At 26.6% G+C, this 16,951-nt stretch overlaps 1 protein-coding gene across 2 annotated transcripts in view; it reads right to left on the bottom strand.

Annotated features, from left to right (window-relative positions):
* Positions 1-15,586, bottom strand: part of LOC107166568 (uncharacterized) — a 238,667-nt gene extending 223,081 nt beyond the window's left edge. For both annotated transcript variants that reach the window (XM_089229101.1, XM_089229100.1), the window contains exon 1: positions 15,111-15,586. The gene's annotated coding sequence lies outside the window, so the exon portion shown is untranslated. The remainder of the gene's footprint in view (positions 1-15,110) is intronic.
* Between the last annotated feature and the right edge of the window lie 1,365 nt (positions 15,587-16,951).

A 16,951-nucleotide genomic window follows, 5' to 3' on the forward strand; every position in this document is an offset into this window, starting at 1 on the left:
TTATTAATAGGCTTACATTATTTTTGATAATATATATCTATATATAGAAAATTTAATTAACTTAGGAAAACCTGATATAAATTAATTGTATGTTATATTTTGTGTGAACAATAAACATTATATTTAAATGTTCTAAATGTCAATCAAATAAATTCCAGATAAAATTTTTAACCAACATGGGCAAATTTATTTTACGAATACCAACAAATTTATTTTTATCTAATTGTACTTAAAGTTATATTGATGCAATTAACTATAAAAAATAACACTTTTCTCAATATATTGTTATCTAATAGTGAAATTTGGCAGTGCAATTTTGTTTCATTATAATATGTTAGTTTCTATAGAAAACTAGTCATTTAGTAATAAATATATTACATTCTTTTGTCAATATTTTGAATGATAATAATCGTTTATAAATATAAGTTAACGTTTCTTATTGATTGGTAATATTTTGTAAAAATATCAACTACCTTCCCTTTGCTATGCTAGATAAATTTTTTTTTTTATTTATATTAAGCCTCGGCGTCAAAGGCCATTGGCGTTGGTTTACAATAGATTACATATATATACAATTATTTACAGGTTATATACTATTTATAAGCTTGGACTTGCTATAGAGCATACATATAAGTATATTATGTTGGTGCAAATTACTCAACTATCTTTTAAAACTATACCATCTGGGACCATCTTCCAATTTATAAAAGCGTCATATTATTACAAAACTTTTATAGGACTCATATTAACCGACCATAATTGTTTTTATTAAATTTATTTTTTAATATCAGATTTAGGTATGTAAATTACTGTTAGATAATATCAGAATAATAAAGTTCATTAATATTATATAATTTATAATTCACTATAATATGTTATTGCATTTTAAATTGTTTTAGTGTCATTACAAATAATGTAATATGTAATAATTATGTTATTTATTTACTTAGTTGCTGTTGGCAGTAGTTTATATTAAATAAAAATATAAAAATTGTAAATTATTTATTGCTTGTATATACAAATAGTAATATTGTAGTAAAAGCAAATATAAAATCATGTAAAATATTAAAACTTTAATTACAGAGAATTAGCTCTACATTAGATATTAGCTAATAAAGTTTTGGTTTATTTATCAAGGTCTAAGAAAAAAAAATGTACTTACAAATTGATTTTGTTTAAACCCTTCACTTTCATGAAAGTGATCATTTATCATTTAGAAGTATCGTAATCGTAAACTATATTGAATGATTATTATTATTATTATTATTAATATTAAGTTATACTTTTATTTTTTTTTTTTGAATTTTTTAGAAAGTTTTTGATAAAAAATATAGGATTGATAATGAGTTAGTTAAAAACGGCAGTTAATGTCTTCATGGTTACCAAAAGCATTTGTTTTAAGCTCTATACAATACACAACTTTAAGTGTGAAATACCGTGTTGGTAGTCCACTGGTATAGGCCTGTCTTAGAAATATAATAATTATTATTATTTATACGATGCGTATTATGATTTATGAATGATCGCGTTGATTGAATGTATACATTGTTTTCATTTTTCGTATTTATGTCTGGAAAATTTACGTGCTTGGCTGAGAACGATTAGCATTTGTTAATGTTAAATTACAATGAATAAGTCCATAGTATTAGATTCGTTGACTGTATTAATTGCATATTTGCATAATATTAATTATTATATGTATAAATAATATAAATAAATTGAATATTTTATAGAAATTAAATTGCATGTGTTTTAAAAAAAGTTTAGCTGATGAAAAATAATATATCATATCCTCATAATTGAAGTTAGTTTCTGTAAACTTTCCAGTAAATTATTCGTTTTCCATTTTACAATGTTGACTATATTTCTATATTTTTGACTATATTTTCTATGTTTCCACTTTTCTAAATCACTTCGTTACGCGTAAAAAAATAACAACTTTTTTAAAAAAAAAACTGTTATATTTCAACTCCTTTTGGGTATAACACATTGTAAGTGCAACTCAGCTATCCTGATAGGCATTCGACTAAATCGGATCGCGGACAATAACACAATTAACTATTGAAACCTAATAAAAAAAATACTAATTTCTACAGTAAATATTTTAATATGCCGTCAGTAGAAACCTTACGATAAATAAAAAAATATTTTTGTTTAGTTTATTTTTTTTTTTTTTGCTGGACAGATTACTACTGTTCTATTCAGTGGCGTAGCTGCCCTCGTCAGCGCCCCGAGGCAAAATATATTGTTCACACTACCTAATATACTCGTAAATTAGACTCTTCGACTTTTGTCATTAAAACATTGCTGCAACCAAATTTATGTTTTTTTTTTTTTTTTATTATAAGATTATTATTATTTTTTTTCATCACACTTCTTTTTACACATATTAGTGCGCCTCCAAAGAATTTTGCACCCCGAGACAAATGCCTCTGTGCCCCTGCAATAACTACACCACTGGTGCTATTTCTATTTTAAATCGTAAAATAGGAGAACATTAAAACCCAAAATCTAAAACATATTTTGAGATAGGTAGTTAGTTATAAATAACTCAGCAGTCATCAATATAGATGGTTTTATATTGATTTTGAAAACAATGTAATAAGATTTTATTATGTTATCCTTCGCATACGTAGCATGGAAAAATAATTCAACTGGACCAAGTTCTAATGTAGTGAGTTATACATTTATAATATTTTTATTGATAATTCATCAGCAATCATATTCTATTTATTTATTTACTAGGTATGTATAGGAAATTATAGAAGAAACAAATAATTTTATATACCTATAGAAATATCCAATAGTTCATTAAAGATTATATAGTGAAATCTCTAAATACCGTACACTCTCGGTCGCTTAAACGTCGACCGCTATTTGGAGGTGTCCGTTATTAAGAGGGGAAATACAGCGAGTACACATTTTACCGTTCCCAAAATTCCGTCCGTTATTTAGAGGTGCCCGCTATTGAAAGGCGTCCGTTAAAGGAGGTTTCACTGTATTTCTATTCTAAATATATAAACATACATATATATATTATCAAATATATATATAAAATTCCATTTGTCAAAACTTTTTAGAAAATAAAAAAAATCAATCTGAATTTGTTGAGCTATTTTGTGTTTTTGACCAGATTTTAGTATTCACTTGGAGCTATCTGGTTTCTAAACAGAGAATACAAAATCAAACAGCCCGAAATAAGATTGTTGGATCAATCTCGTTTTTCAAAAATATCCTCGTAATTTGTTTTCTTTATCAAATACTATCTATACCGGGCTTCGTATGAAAAAAGTTGTCGTATTTTGTACGGAACCTTTCAGTTTAAATTTGATTGGACTATAGAGGATGCCATATTGATTTTGGAATTAAAAATTAAATCAATTAATTTTAATTTACTATTTAGACCGACACATAATACTTTTAAGCAATATTTTTTAACTAATGATTAGGGCTGGAATTTCAATGCAGTTTGTATTGTTTCTAAATTCTATCTATATACAATGCTCGTTTTATAAATATAGGTTTCGTGTTTTTTTTTTGAATCAAAATAAAAGGTTTTAACAATAATACAAGTTTTTTTTTTTTTTTTAATTATTTTTACAAGTAATATACAATCTGTATCATTAATACATAATACAATAAGAATATATGCTTATAATACAAGTTAGCACGATTTTAGACGATTTTTAATTTCATGGTAATTTATTAAAATTTAAGGTTTTTAGGACATTTGACTCTAACACCAGGGTTTCGTAAATTTTATTTTAAGATATTTCATTAAAAATGATCTTCTTAATGTGCTAATGTGTTTTATTTATGTTTTTCGAATATTATTAATCTTAATTTATGGAACGGATCCATATGACTCAAAAATCTAAATAATACGATTGGGGCGATAGAAAATTAAATGCAAATCATTTTTTTTTTTTCAAATTAAAAGCAGATAGAATAAAAAATGTGAAATTTATTTTAATTAAAAAAAAAATTGAATTGTATTTTAGAAGTGGATCATTTTGAATATTAAAGGTATTTTACAGTGTTTTCGGAGCATTATACAATCTCAACCCAATTGATGATTAATTAAGGCGCGTCCAGACGGAGCAGCTTTTGCCGCTGCCTCCGTCGGCCCAGTGCCGCGCGGCAAATACGCGTCCACACGGTGCGGCATAGGCGAGCGGCACAAGCCGCGCGGCTTTCCTTTGCAGATGTAGACCACCTACTAGGCCGATCGGAAATTATGCCACGTGGCATCAAAAAAATCCGCGGAAAATGTATTTATGTGAATGTGATCTCACTCATGCCGCGCAGCACGGCCGCGCGGCAAAAGCTGCTTCGTCTGGACGCGCCTTAATATCTGATAACAATGTAAACCTAAAATTACGACCACCAATGTCATTGACATAATACCTACGCAAGAACTATGAAGAATCACTGAAATAGAACATAAAGAGATAGATTGTGTATGTTATATTTTTACTTTATAACAAAATATATAAGAAAACTACAGAAAATGTTATTTCTTTAATAACCAATTTCATAAAACTGTTATTTAGGTAAATTTTTGTAAAACATACAAACATTATCTTTATGACAGTTCGGTACTATAAACGATACTTTTTACTAGAGTTAAAAAAAAAATATTCAATTGCATAAGTAATACTAGTATTTATAATCAACGCTATTAGTTATATACCTATTCAAATGTAAGATGAAACGTTTAAACTGAATAAATAATTTAAATGTATATTTAACATTATTATATAAGCTATATATACGTTTATAATACCCATATTAAACGAGGGAATTATGAAATTACTTTTATTTAGATATAATTTCATATATATTTTTTAGAACATCAACATATAATACAATAATGTAATGATAGCTGTTATTATGGTATTATAGGTATTGTTGTAATTAGTCATAAATGTTTTTATTACATTTAATTTCCATAGAACAAGAAATATTTAGTGATAGTAAAACTAGATGTGGTTATCAAAAATCAACAAACGACATTATAAAACGTCAACCATGTAAACTATAATAGGTATAGCATGTGATATCAGCCATATTATAACTAAATTTTCGATAAAAGCAAAAAAAAGCTTTAGGTAAACGACTATTTTTCAATTCAAATTTTTAAGTTATGCAATTATAATTTAAAAATCTACAGAAAACATTCTGCAAGAAAAAACAGTAAAGAAAACAATATCAAATTTAGTTTTTAGTGGTTCAATATAATAAGAGTATAAGAAATGCATTTAAAATTTATTTTTCAAAAGGAAATCAAAAATTTTCTTTCAATAAGATTAAAAAAGAGTTAATTTATGTCTTGAAATTACCTAGGTAAATTAGCCAAAAAAAAAAAAAAAGTAAGTAATTGATTAATAACTTATTAGCTATACATCTTAAGTTACAAATGTATTTTACCATAGTAAATGATATACTTTAGGTATTAAATGTAAGTGTATAATATATTCTATAAACATGCATATTTAAATTATTAATTTAATAAAGATTATTTAAATTTTTTAAGCTCTGAATACGTAGGTATTAAACCGTACAAAATACAAATATGTATAAATTAAATGTTTGAATTCATAATATTAATAATAAAATTGACGATAATATCTAGGAATTCTAGGAATTAACTAAAGGATAAATTAAAAACTTAATCTCACGAAAGGCTAAAATGTATTGATTATTACCTACTTGCGTTAAAAACACTGTTTTTCTAAATACTCGACTGTAGGCCTGCGCGGTTATAACAATTAATCGATTATTCATATAATTAATCGGTTATATCGGTGATTTCACTATAGTTTAAAACACCGATTAATTGCTTTTACGATTAAATCGATGAATATCGATCTATCGATCAATCATTAATCGATTTAATCAATAATCAATTAATTTAAATAAATTATTATAAATTTTATAAGTTATACGTAAAACTTTGGTCACATTGTTTCATTGTTTCTTAGAAAACGGTTGTTTGCACGCCGGCTACCACGCCACGGTTAGTGCCCAATCCAATTGTAGTCCTAATTAGTGTTTACTATTTTGCGTATTGCGTTTTCTAGTTTATTTTGTTAGTTTTATAATTATTATGTTATTTAATTAATTATTTAGTTTATTATTTAGAGTTTTTTTTTTAATGTTTTGTCATGTTCAAGTGTAACATCTTAGTGTACTACCACTCTGCACTACCATCTCAAGTGTACTACCACTTACTCTATCTATAATAAACAAAAATAATAATACATATTGTGTAATTTTTGACTATCCAATAATCAATATTCCAACATCCATTATACATATTAGAGCAATATAACTTGCTACCATATTATATATTTTGAAATTAATTAGTTTTAGTTATTTAGCTCAATTGTTGAATTTTATTATGATATTAATGTATTATTTAGAAATCGATTATTTAATTAATTGATAATGTGATTAATCGATTGATAATAAATCGATTGATTAATCGGATATCCGATTAATCGCTAAAATTGATTCAAACTGATTATTGATAATCGGTTGTGTCAAAATATAATAATCGCGCAGTCCCATACTCGAGACCTTATTTTAAAGCAAAATTATTTCCCAGGTTTTTAAAATATATTATATAGTTATCATAAACCCATTAACTATAATATAGTATAATATTAAACTTAATAGATCCATGATAGTTATATTTTAAATACAATTCCAAGTTCCAACAAAATATAATACTCATTAGATTATCACTCCACCAGCCGGAAACCATACCATTAATAGACGTAATACATTTATATGAGAAATAAATAATATAAAAATAATGAATTATACTTAAACAAATATATTATTTTAATAAGAGGCCGATAATAATATACTCGGATATAGCAGTTAAAGTGTTAATAATATTGAAAATAATAATTATTGTTGTTGTTAATTAAATTTAATCATATTTTTCTTTATAAGATTACATTAATATTTAGAGATATATCGGAGGATGCCATATAAAAAATTATTTTTAGAATATCATTATTAGAAATAAATTCTCGTAGTAAATAATGTTCGAACGAAGTGATGAATGTATTGATTTTACAATGATGTGTTTTTTTTTTTTTTTGTGTCTCTGTACAGCATAACTAGTCGAAATAATGCTTCGATTTCAAACTTGGGGGGTGGTATCCGATGTAAACGTGAAGATCCTTGGTGCATTATAGAGGTCAAAAGTAAACATATTCCAACATTTTTCAAAGAAATCGAGAAAAACAAAAAAAAAAATGACAGAAAAACGGGAATTTTTACGCAAAATCAGTTTTCGACCAAATCGATTTTTTTATATGGTTGTAATTCAAAAACTAATCACTGTAAATACTTGAAATTTTCACCAAATATTTATGGTAGTACTATCTATATACAGTTTAATTTTCAAAAATTTTTTGACTTTTTTTGAGTTATTTATAGACCACTGAAATTTTGGACTTTTTTGAGAATTTTTTTTTGAAGTGTCGGTAAAAAAATGTTGGACGACCAAAAAAACTTGAAAATTTAATACAAGGTTCCTTATGAGTTTTTCTTATTGTAGCTAAAAAAAATTAAAAATCGTAAGTCACGATTTTTTTTAATAAGCGTTTATAGTTCAAAATTTTACGAAATCTGTCGAAAACGCGAAAATTTGCAAGTAATTTTGAAGTTGAAAAATCATAAAAATTTTTGCGTTTATAACTAAGGATTAAAAATACAACACTAAGTTTTCCATAAGTTTTCCTTCAAGTAGCTATAGAGAAAACTCGAAGCATCATTATAGGAAAAATTTTAAGTGCGTTTGAATATTAAATTTTTACAAAATAGCGTACCGATAACGATTTATCCTGAAACGATTTTAAATATTTGTTATTATTCAAAAAGTATAAGTCCTAGATACTTGAAAACTTTACCAGTTATTAGGATTGGCATTTTCTTTACATGATTTAATTTTCAAAATATTTTGACTTTTTTTGAGATATTTATAGACGACTGAAATTTTCAATTTGTCAAAAAAATTTTTTTTCAAGTGTCGATAAAAACTTTTTGGCCCTATCAAAATACTTGAAAATTTAATACAAATTCCTCATAGGTTATTCTTATAAGTGATTAAAAAAATTTAAGAATACATAGGCACAATTTTTTTTTATTAGCATTTGAAGTTCAAATATTGACTTAATACGTAAAAATTACGGCAATGTTCAAATTATTTTAGATAGAAATTCATAAATATTTTTATTTTTAGATATAAGATTTGAAAATTTAATACAAGGCTCCTAACATATTTTACAATAGCAGTTGAAAAATAAAAGAAATATATGGTCACAAATTTTTTTTATAAGAATTTACAGTTCAAAATTTGATTAAATACATAAAAAATACGGCAATGTTCAAATTATCTTAGATAGAAATTCATAAAAGTTTTTCTTTTTAATTCTAAGATTTGAGAATTAAATACAAGGCCCATAATATAGTTTTAAAATAGCAGTTGAAAAATAAAAGAAATATGTAGCCACATTTTTTTTATACATGCCTTCAAATTGTAATTTTGACAACATACGTAAAAATCACGAAAATTCGTAAATTATTTTATTCTAGAAATTCATAAAAAAATTTCGTTTTAAATCTAAGCTTTGAAAATTTAATACAAGATTCCTTACAAATTTGTCAATCTTTATCCCAAAAAAAATGTCCACCGGAAATTCAAATTAAATTTTTATTAGCATTTTAATTTCAAATATTGACAAAAATTCGTCAAAACCATGAATATTTGCAAATTATTTTGTAGTTCAAAATTCATAATATTGTTTGTATTTATATCTAAGGTTATAAAATTTAATACCAAGTTTTCTATAAGTTTTGCTTCAAATAGCTATAGAGAAAATTTGAAGCGTCATTATAGGAAAAATGTTTTGAGCGTTTGAGTTTTAAATTTTTATGAAATCGCGTAATGATAACGATTTATCCTCAAACCAGGTACATGTATATCTATGATAATATAAAGTATTATGAATTATGATAACTACATGATAACTACACTAATTGATTAACCATGCCATATGCAAAATGCGTCTTAATTGAAAAATAAAATATTTGTTTCAAAATAGAATATATGACAATATTTAAATATAATATATCCTAGACTGACAAATCATCTCCGTTCAGAATCGTTTTTCGTATACAATGATACCTATCATTGCATTCAAATTTAATCCCATCCATTACAGTAACCTACAGTACAGCAGAGCGACATCCACGACTTACTCGCTTTTTTTTTTAACTGTTTTAAATTTAATATTTTTTTACAACTACCCTCGGATATATAAGCCATTGAGTACAAGGATTATTGTTTACATCGTCAATTAATTAGGTATAATTTATTACGATTTAATATATTTTTTTAATTCAATAAAAAGGGTAAAAGTTCTAAATGATTGAGTTATTGATCACGTGCCTTATTAATCGTATGGTTTCCACTTAGCGGAAAAAAATGTACTACTTACTATGGAAATATCACATCTAAAAAATAATTAAATAATAAATATTTTAATGTTAAAATCGGGGTTAAAATTGCTATCAAGAATTTTCCAAAGCATTAAAATCAATATTGCTTGTTGAAGAATATATTTCTACAATAATAATCTAATTTGAAAATCATATCATTACTGTTTATCAAGTAAGCCTATATAAAATATTGCTAATCCTGTAGACCTATTTTTTTTTATTATGTTTTTCATTTTTTTAAATGTTTACCAATAATAAAGGAATAAATAAAATGTTTGTATTGAAAATGTATGAAAGGACAGTGTAATAAGTGTATAATATTTAAGTAGGGGTTTAAACCGAATTTGGCCGGCCGGGATTTTAGTAAAATATCTGAAAACTGGTTGTTTGTTATAGACTGTAGGATGCGTAATCTGAATTCAAAAATCCTCCGAACAGGTGCGTATAGCAGTTGGTTAAAATGATAAAATATGAAGCGGAAAATCGTTGAACATTTGAGAATCTATTAACATATTTTGTTCATTATATTATATTTCGCATATTACCATTACCATATAGAGTCCCACGATACTTGGTTAATTAGTGTGGTAATGGTCGAATTTCTTCATACGAGTAATATTAAACAAATTAGATCATGTGACGTACTTCAGTCAATATTGAACTTTAATAACTATATCATAAATATATAATAAATGTATGTACACGAAATATTATGACGAATACATTTAATTAACAGTACCTAATACCTATACAGTTTTGGAAAAGATATCATTAGGTATAATACAAAAATAGATAGTTATTCATTATTATTCATTATTTTTAACCTATACTCGGACCTATACCTCATAACTTTGTCCACAAAAAATATCAAAATAAATTAGAGACAACGTATAAAATATTTTAATGAAAAAATTAATCAGTATTCTGGTCAATATGTAAAGTTGTAACCTGTGTTTTTACTAATTGTGAATTTATAAATTTATAAAAAATGTTTTGGGTATTCTGATGCATACATATATTCTAATTTAAACAAATAAATATGATTGATCTCAGAATTTGTGATAATTGCAGTTGGTTTCAAAACAAATAATACATTCATTACGTAGTTATGCGTCTATTATATTATAAAAAATACACGAATGAGAATATACATATGCCTGATCTCTCGAAGTCTACACTTATAAGTTATAATCTAAACATAATATTATATACTCAATAACCATCTACATGTGCTTCGCCTTAAATTTCAAATTTCAATATAATATTTCAAATTTTCTTACATACAACATAAATATTATATAAACTCTATTGCGACTCATAGTTATATGCAAATCTAAAGAAGCACCAAATTTTCTTGAATTAAAATTGTAATCTTTTTAATATATCACTATATACTGTGCTTTAAAGCATCGCCTCTTGAGTCTTGGTATAAACAGGGCACACTCTCACGGAAAACTTTCTTCACGAAAATTTGAAAATATAAACAGTTAAAAACTATTATTTGTATTAATTTTTACACTGATTTAAAAACCGCTAAAATCTAGTTATTTCTATATTTCCTCATTCATCAATTGCGGCTGTCATATTGTATATTTGTTGTTTTAGAAACACATACAGTTTGGTGAAAAAGTGGATGTTTGGAGATGAATTATTATTTACCATAATTTGAGTATTATAATTTTTTAAAAATCAATGACTTTAATTAGTCATTTTATAATAAATAATAGGGACCCAGACAATGCATCACATAGTCAGCGAATATGGAAATAGGAGATTCACTGGAACTCTCGAAGATCTACATGCAGCAACAGACGAGGCAGTAGTGCAGTACTATGGCTAGACTGGACGTGGAAATTTAACGTCAACGACGAAAATTAAAAATAAATTATAATTAACTGACATATTATTACCTATCTTTTTTTTTTAATTGTACTGATTTAAGACAAACCCAATTTATAACATTTATACTATATATGTTATACACTGTATTTGCATTCCCTATAGTCATACTAAAATAAAAATATTAATAAATAATTATTAATTATAGGTACCTACATAAATTAAAAATAGTTTTTAAAAAATCTAAAATTCAAAATGCCTGTAAAAAGCGCAAAAAAAGCCAATTTTGGTTATTGGTTGTATGAATATTCTAAGCAAATTTCAAGTCTCTACAGTTGGATATTTATTTTTGGATAAGCGTAAAACAAAAAAATCGATTTTTTCACGAACTGATTTTACGTAAAAATTCCATTATTTCCAAATTAATTTTAAATGTACTACCTAAATAGAAATGTTTTTCTATACTACAACTATAGAATCAATTTGCTAAATTTAACCCACCATCGTTCCGTTTAGAATGTAAAATAGTATAATGAGGTTGCTATAGTAATGTAATTATATTATTATTTATCATCGGTTGCTATGGGCTACCTAATTATAAAATTTTATTTCATCTTTGTTGTTGTTTGGTTGTCATGGCAACCAATACGTGAAATTGGTCAGAAAATACAATAATACTTTATGCTCCCTGCCTATTAGTACTAGTACGTAACGCTCTCGGTGCCGAAAAAATTTATAAAATGACCCTAGTCATAAGACATATTATGCATGTCTAAATTTTGAATAAATGTGATCCTCCTATTGAATATTGGTAATATATTGATGTATTATTGTGGTTCCTGGTGGATAATATAGGGATAATTTTTTACCTAGGTTTTTTGTTTTTAAACTAAATACAGCTATTCTTTGTAGGTATATATCACAAAAATTCCCACACTAACATTTATTATTTTTATGATATCTCTCGCCGTCACTTACACTCCCGAACAATCCAAAGCTTCACAAAAGGCTATGGTGTCTCTCGACATCTCTTAAACTAATAGCTCAAATTAATTCAATAACTGATTGGTTCTGAATAGCTCTATTTATTTGATAGCCAATCTCATCATATCAGTTTGTTATTATAGTTATAATTACCTATTATTATGTTATATTCATCATTCATCATAATTATTTATTGCGTTTATACCTAAGGTAAGTAGGTACAAAAAAAAATATCACCAGCTGCAGAACCATGATAATAATGTATTATAATATAGCATGTGGAGCGCATATTTTTTAGAAAAACTTAAAACTCTACAAAAAATTTGTTATTTCTTTATAATACAATACGAATTTGATATAGGATAACTAGGATAAGTGTTGATCACCAATCTAAATTCACCACTACATCTCACTATCATATAGTGTAAATAACACTTTATTTTGTGCACTACTGTGGTCTACAGATCATATATTATGTGAATTATGAGCACGATTTAAAATAAACATAATTCATATACCTAATGATAACAAATTAATTCATTTTGTTGAAAACGATAAAACAAAGTATTCTAAACAAATAATTTTAATTTTTCATTATAAATTTAAAATTCCATAGGTGATTAAATAGCTACATAAATATAGTTGTAACTATTGATCATAGAATAAATTATAATATTATTCTAATATATAATTAGGTATCAATGGTGTAACTAACCTTTCAATTTTGGGGGCTTCAATCTCGCTTATAAAGTTATTTTTCATACGCTAACAACGAAATTTTTTAGAGCATTATAAATAAGTGCTTTAAAATTCCTATTTTTTATTTTGTATATACCTGCGTCATAGTTTTATTTTACTGATCTTCGGGCCACGACTCTCCTCACTCACAAAAGTGATGTATAGGGAACCATTAGTCAAAATGAGTAGCTACATGAACTATGAAGTAATATGGGGCCACTAGATTCCACCAATAGTCAGTGATTTTAATACTCATGAAATGTCATCGGAATGCTTTATGAAGGTAACTGGTAAATTAAATGATTTTTATATAGAAATTAGTGATAACAGATTAATACGACATAAAAATAACAGGGTTTTTCTTATGTTAACACATTATTTGAAGGTAAAAATAAAAAATAAATTCATAATGAATAAGTTAAAGTATACATTGTTTTGTATATTGTATGATATTGTATGGTTGTAATTTAGTTGTATATAGTATTATTAAAAATTAATGAATTATTTAACTGTGCAATTAAATATAATTAGTCTATGCTCGTCGTAATGAAGCATTAGTGATTATTAATATCAGATATTAGGTACGTATATTGTACTAAAAAATATTATACCAATTTATTTTTTATTTATAATTGTGTCGTAGTTTGTAGGTAATACAGTCATGTATTAAAAAAAACGTTTTAGAAATATTATGGCTCGCGGAGGCTCTTCCAACCCTCTAAAATTTAAGACACTCTGTTCAAAACACCAACGTTTAAAAAAAACCCCAACCTGGTTAGAATTAAATTGGTTTTAATGAGTTTTATTTTGTAATTTAAAGTTATAATAATTTGCAAATGATTGCCACTTTCTGACACTTTTTTGTTAGGGCAGTTCTCAGAAATATAAAATTATAATATTTAATGTTTTATGTTTACATATTTAATATCATATAAAAAGTTACCTATGAAAATATAATACAGCAAGAAGCTATTTTAAAGTAAAATATGCATGTACCAGGTACCTATTTTATCATAAAATAACCTAATATTGCTATTTTATTTTTGTTAAATTTGTTATTAAAAACAGCTTAAAGACTAAAGTTTGTAAATTTTATTGTTTTTAAAGTTTTTTACTGGGCTCAATCCATTAAAACTCACAAGATTTTTAATGGGTTGGAATACTTCGAACCCTGGTAAGATATTAGACGAATTACTTTTTTATATAACAATAATGTAACTATTACTATTTATATCTTTTAAAGTAAGTACCTAAAATTAAAATTAAAAATATTACTCATATATATAGGTAAACGATTAAGTATATAACTTAGGTATACCTAATATCTAAATACAGTGATATATTTAAATAATGAATGTAGTAAGTACAAGAAGTTAGATATTAGGTGTATCAAATATCAATTAACCCTCAAGTTCCGCTAAGTGACTGTCAACACTACACCCTAATAATTGGTAGTCAAGTAGTTGAAAAAAAAACAACAGGTTGATGTAGATAGTATTTAATAATATTATTATTAAGTAATATAGTCATTCATTGGGCGATACTTAATTAATTAATTCTCATCACATGGATCTTATTTTTATTATAAAAGTGGTGTAACGATAATATTATTACACTTTATTATCCACCCATGATTTCGATCATAAAACAATAATACCTACGCGTAATTAATACTATTAATTTAATAGTATGTTTATATATATATATATATATCAATGATAATTACTATCATATATATCATAACAATAATATAACCTGTATAAAGTATCGTGAGTGTTATTGCTAGACCAGTGGTGGGGTTTTTTTTTTGTTAATTAATTTTCAATATGAATAACCCTTTCCGAGACTATAATATCCTAGTTGCGGCACTGCGCTAGACAGTCACGACTTACATACCTATAGCGAATGTAATCGCGTAATCGAAAGCGAAAGAAAAATATCGTAAAACCGTACGACCGTCGTCAATCTGGTCGTCAAAAGTTCTACGCTTAAGATATAATAGATATAAAAATAATAATAAAAATATTTACGTTTGTTTTCAAATTATCGTTGAGTCGTAGGCACTGCAAGCACGTTAACCAGAAGGCGGTGTAAAAAAAAAGTAAAGGATCGTACGCAAACGAGACTTACAAACACGTGTTACACACGCACAACACACCCGTCAGAGAGATGAATACTAAAAATAAACAATCCGAAGGCGGCACTATTTTTTCAACTGTGTGTTATACCTGCGTATAATAGAATATTATGTTAAAATAATAACATGGACAATAATTAATATATCCTTTTTATTAATTCAATGATCGTGAACGACAACGTGCAATGTAGACGAGTAAAAATATACTGTTAAGAGAAAAACACAGATAAAAAATAAAAAAGACACCGGTATAAACGTATTTCGAAATACGTCAGTGGTGAATCGTAATAATTATATGTAACGCGCACAACACGTAACGACTCGGACGAAGGGCGCAACACTCACGCGACGACCGGACGAGGCGAACTGAAATGCCGTCGCACGTCGGCCGCCGCCTAGGAGAACCTCCTTGCACCGCGCACCGGGTGTCCGGTTCATTGTCGTCGTCGTCATCGTCGGCGGCGGCGGCGGCGGCGGCATGCCAACAACACGATGATCCCCACCACCACCGTCGTCATCACCAACCCAGTCGACGATGGACGGGACGGGGTTGTTGTCGTAGTTGTCCGTCGTCGCCGCCGACGCAATTGTTGTCGTAGGACAGATCGACGTGCGCCCCTCTCGGCGATTGAAAACACGAGAAAAAATAATGTTGAGTATCGGTCCATGACGTTTATAAAAACTCGGGAATCGGGACGTATGCCATCGAAACAAAGAAATGCGCACCGAACAGCGGCGGCATTCAGGTTGGCCGTGTATGAAAAACTCGAAGTTATCCTTCGTATCGGCGTCAGGTTTTTATTTTTTCAAACAAGAGGGTAAAACATAATTTGATGTTTCTAAATGTATGTTATCGAGTTCGGGTTGATCGCGTGATCGGAAATTATTACATAGTTAGGAGATTCAGTTATCCACCAAAAATAAGATCAAAAATTACAATAACTAGAAATACAAATCATAAGTAGGTATTAGGTAATATTTGGTAGGTATTTTGTATAATGTATATTGTTATGAAATAATATTATGCCAATTATTATTATTATTATAAGGTATCGGGCGTATTATAATAATAATAATATATGGAAATTACCAGATAAATAATTATTTAGGAGAAGATATTATATTCCTATGAACTTAGGAGTTGTATACAATATAGTATGTTTTTATATAATTAAAGTTATTGTAATTGTTATGATTTAATGAGCATAAAAAACAAAAAAATTTTATCTTGCAATAATAAGGTACTATTTTCAATTATTATTCATAGTAACATATTAACATTAGTCAATTAAGTATAGGTAAATTGTTCATTTTAGTATTTATATTTGAGACCTATTGCTGCAGGCTATTTGATTATAATATTTTTATCAATTGAGTTTTTACGCATCATTAAACTCGTATTCATACGAATATAATAATTAATAGGGCTTGAACGATGTCTTTCATATTTTGTATGCTTTTAAAAACACTCGCATTGTATTCCAAAAATAAATGTACAATAAAATGTCAATAACTACAATATTCAAATATTCAAAGGCCGAAATCAGACTTTGTATACGAGTATTTAAAGTTTAATTATTTACTATATAGATTGATATTTGTTTTGTATTAAGAACATCAATGTATTGTATACTTTATACCCATAAAGTTCTTACCTTCTTCAATTTCAATATATAATTTTACATACATGAATGCAATATTTTTGAAGTATATGCACCGATAATGAAATATTAC

Source organism: Diuraphis noxia, unplaced genomic scaffold (assembly GCF_037042655.1).
Source record: "Diuraphis noxia isolate RWA-SAM2 unplaced genomic scaffold, SU_Dnox_SAM2 contig0005, whole genome shotgun sequence".
Taxonomy (NCBI): domain Eukaryota; kingdom Metazoa; phylum Arthropoda; class Insecta; order Hemiptera; family Aphididae; genus Diuraphis; species Diuraphis noxia.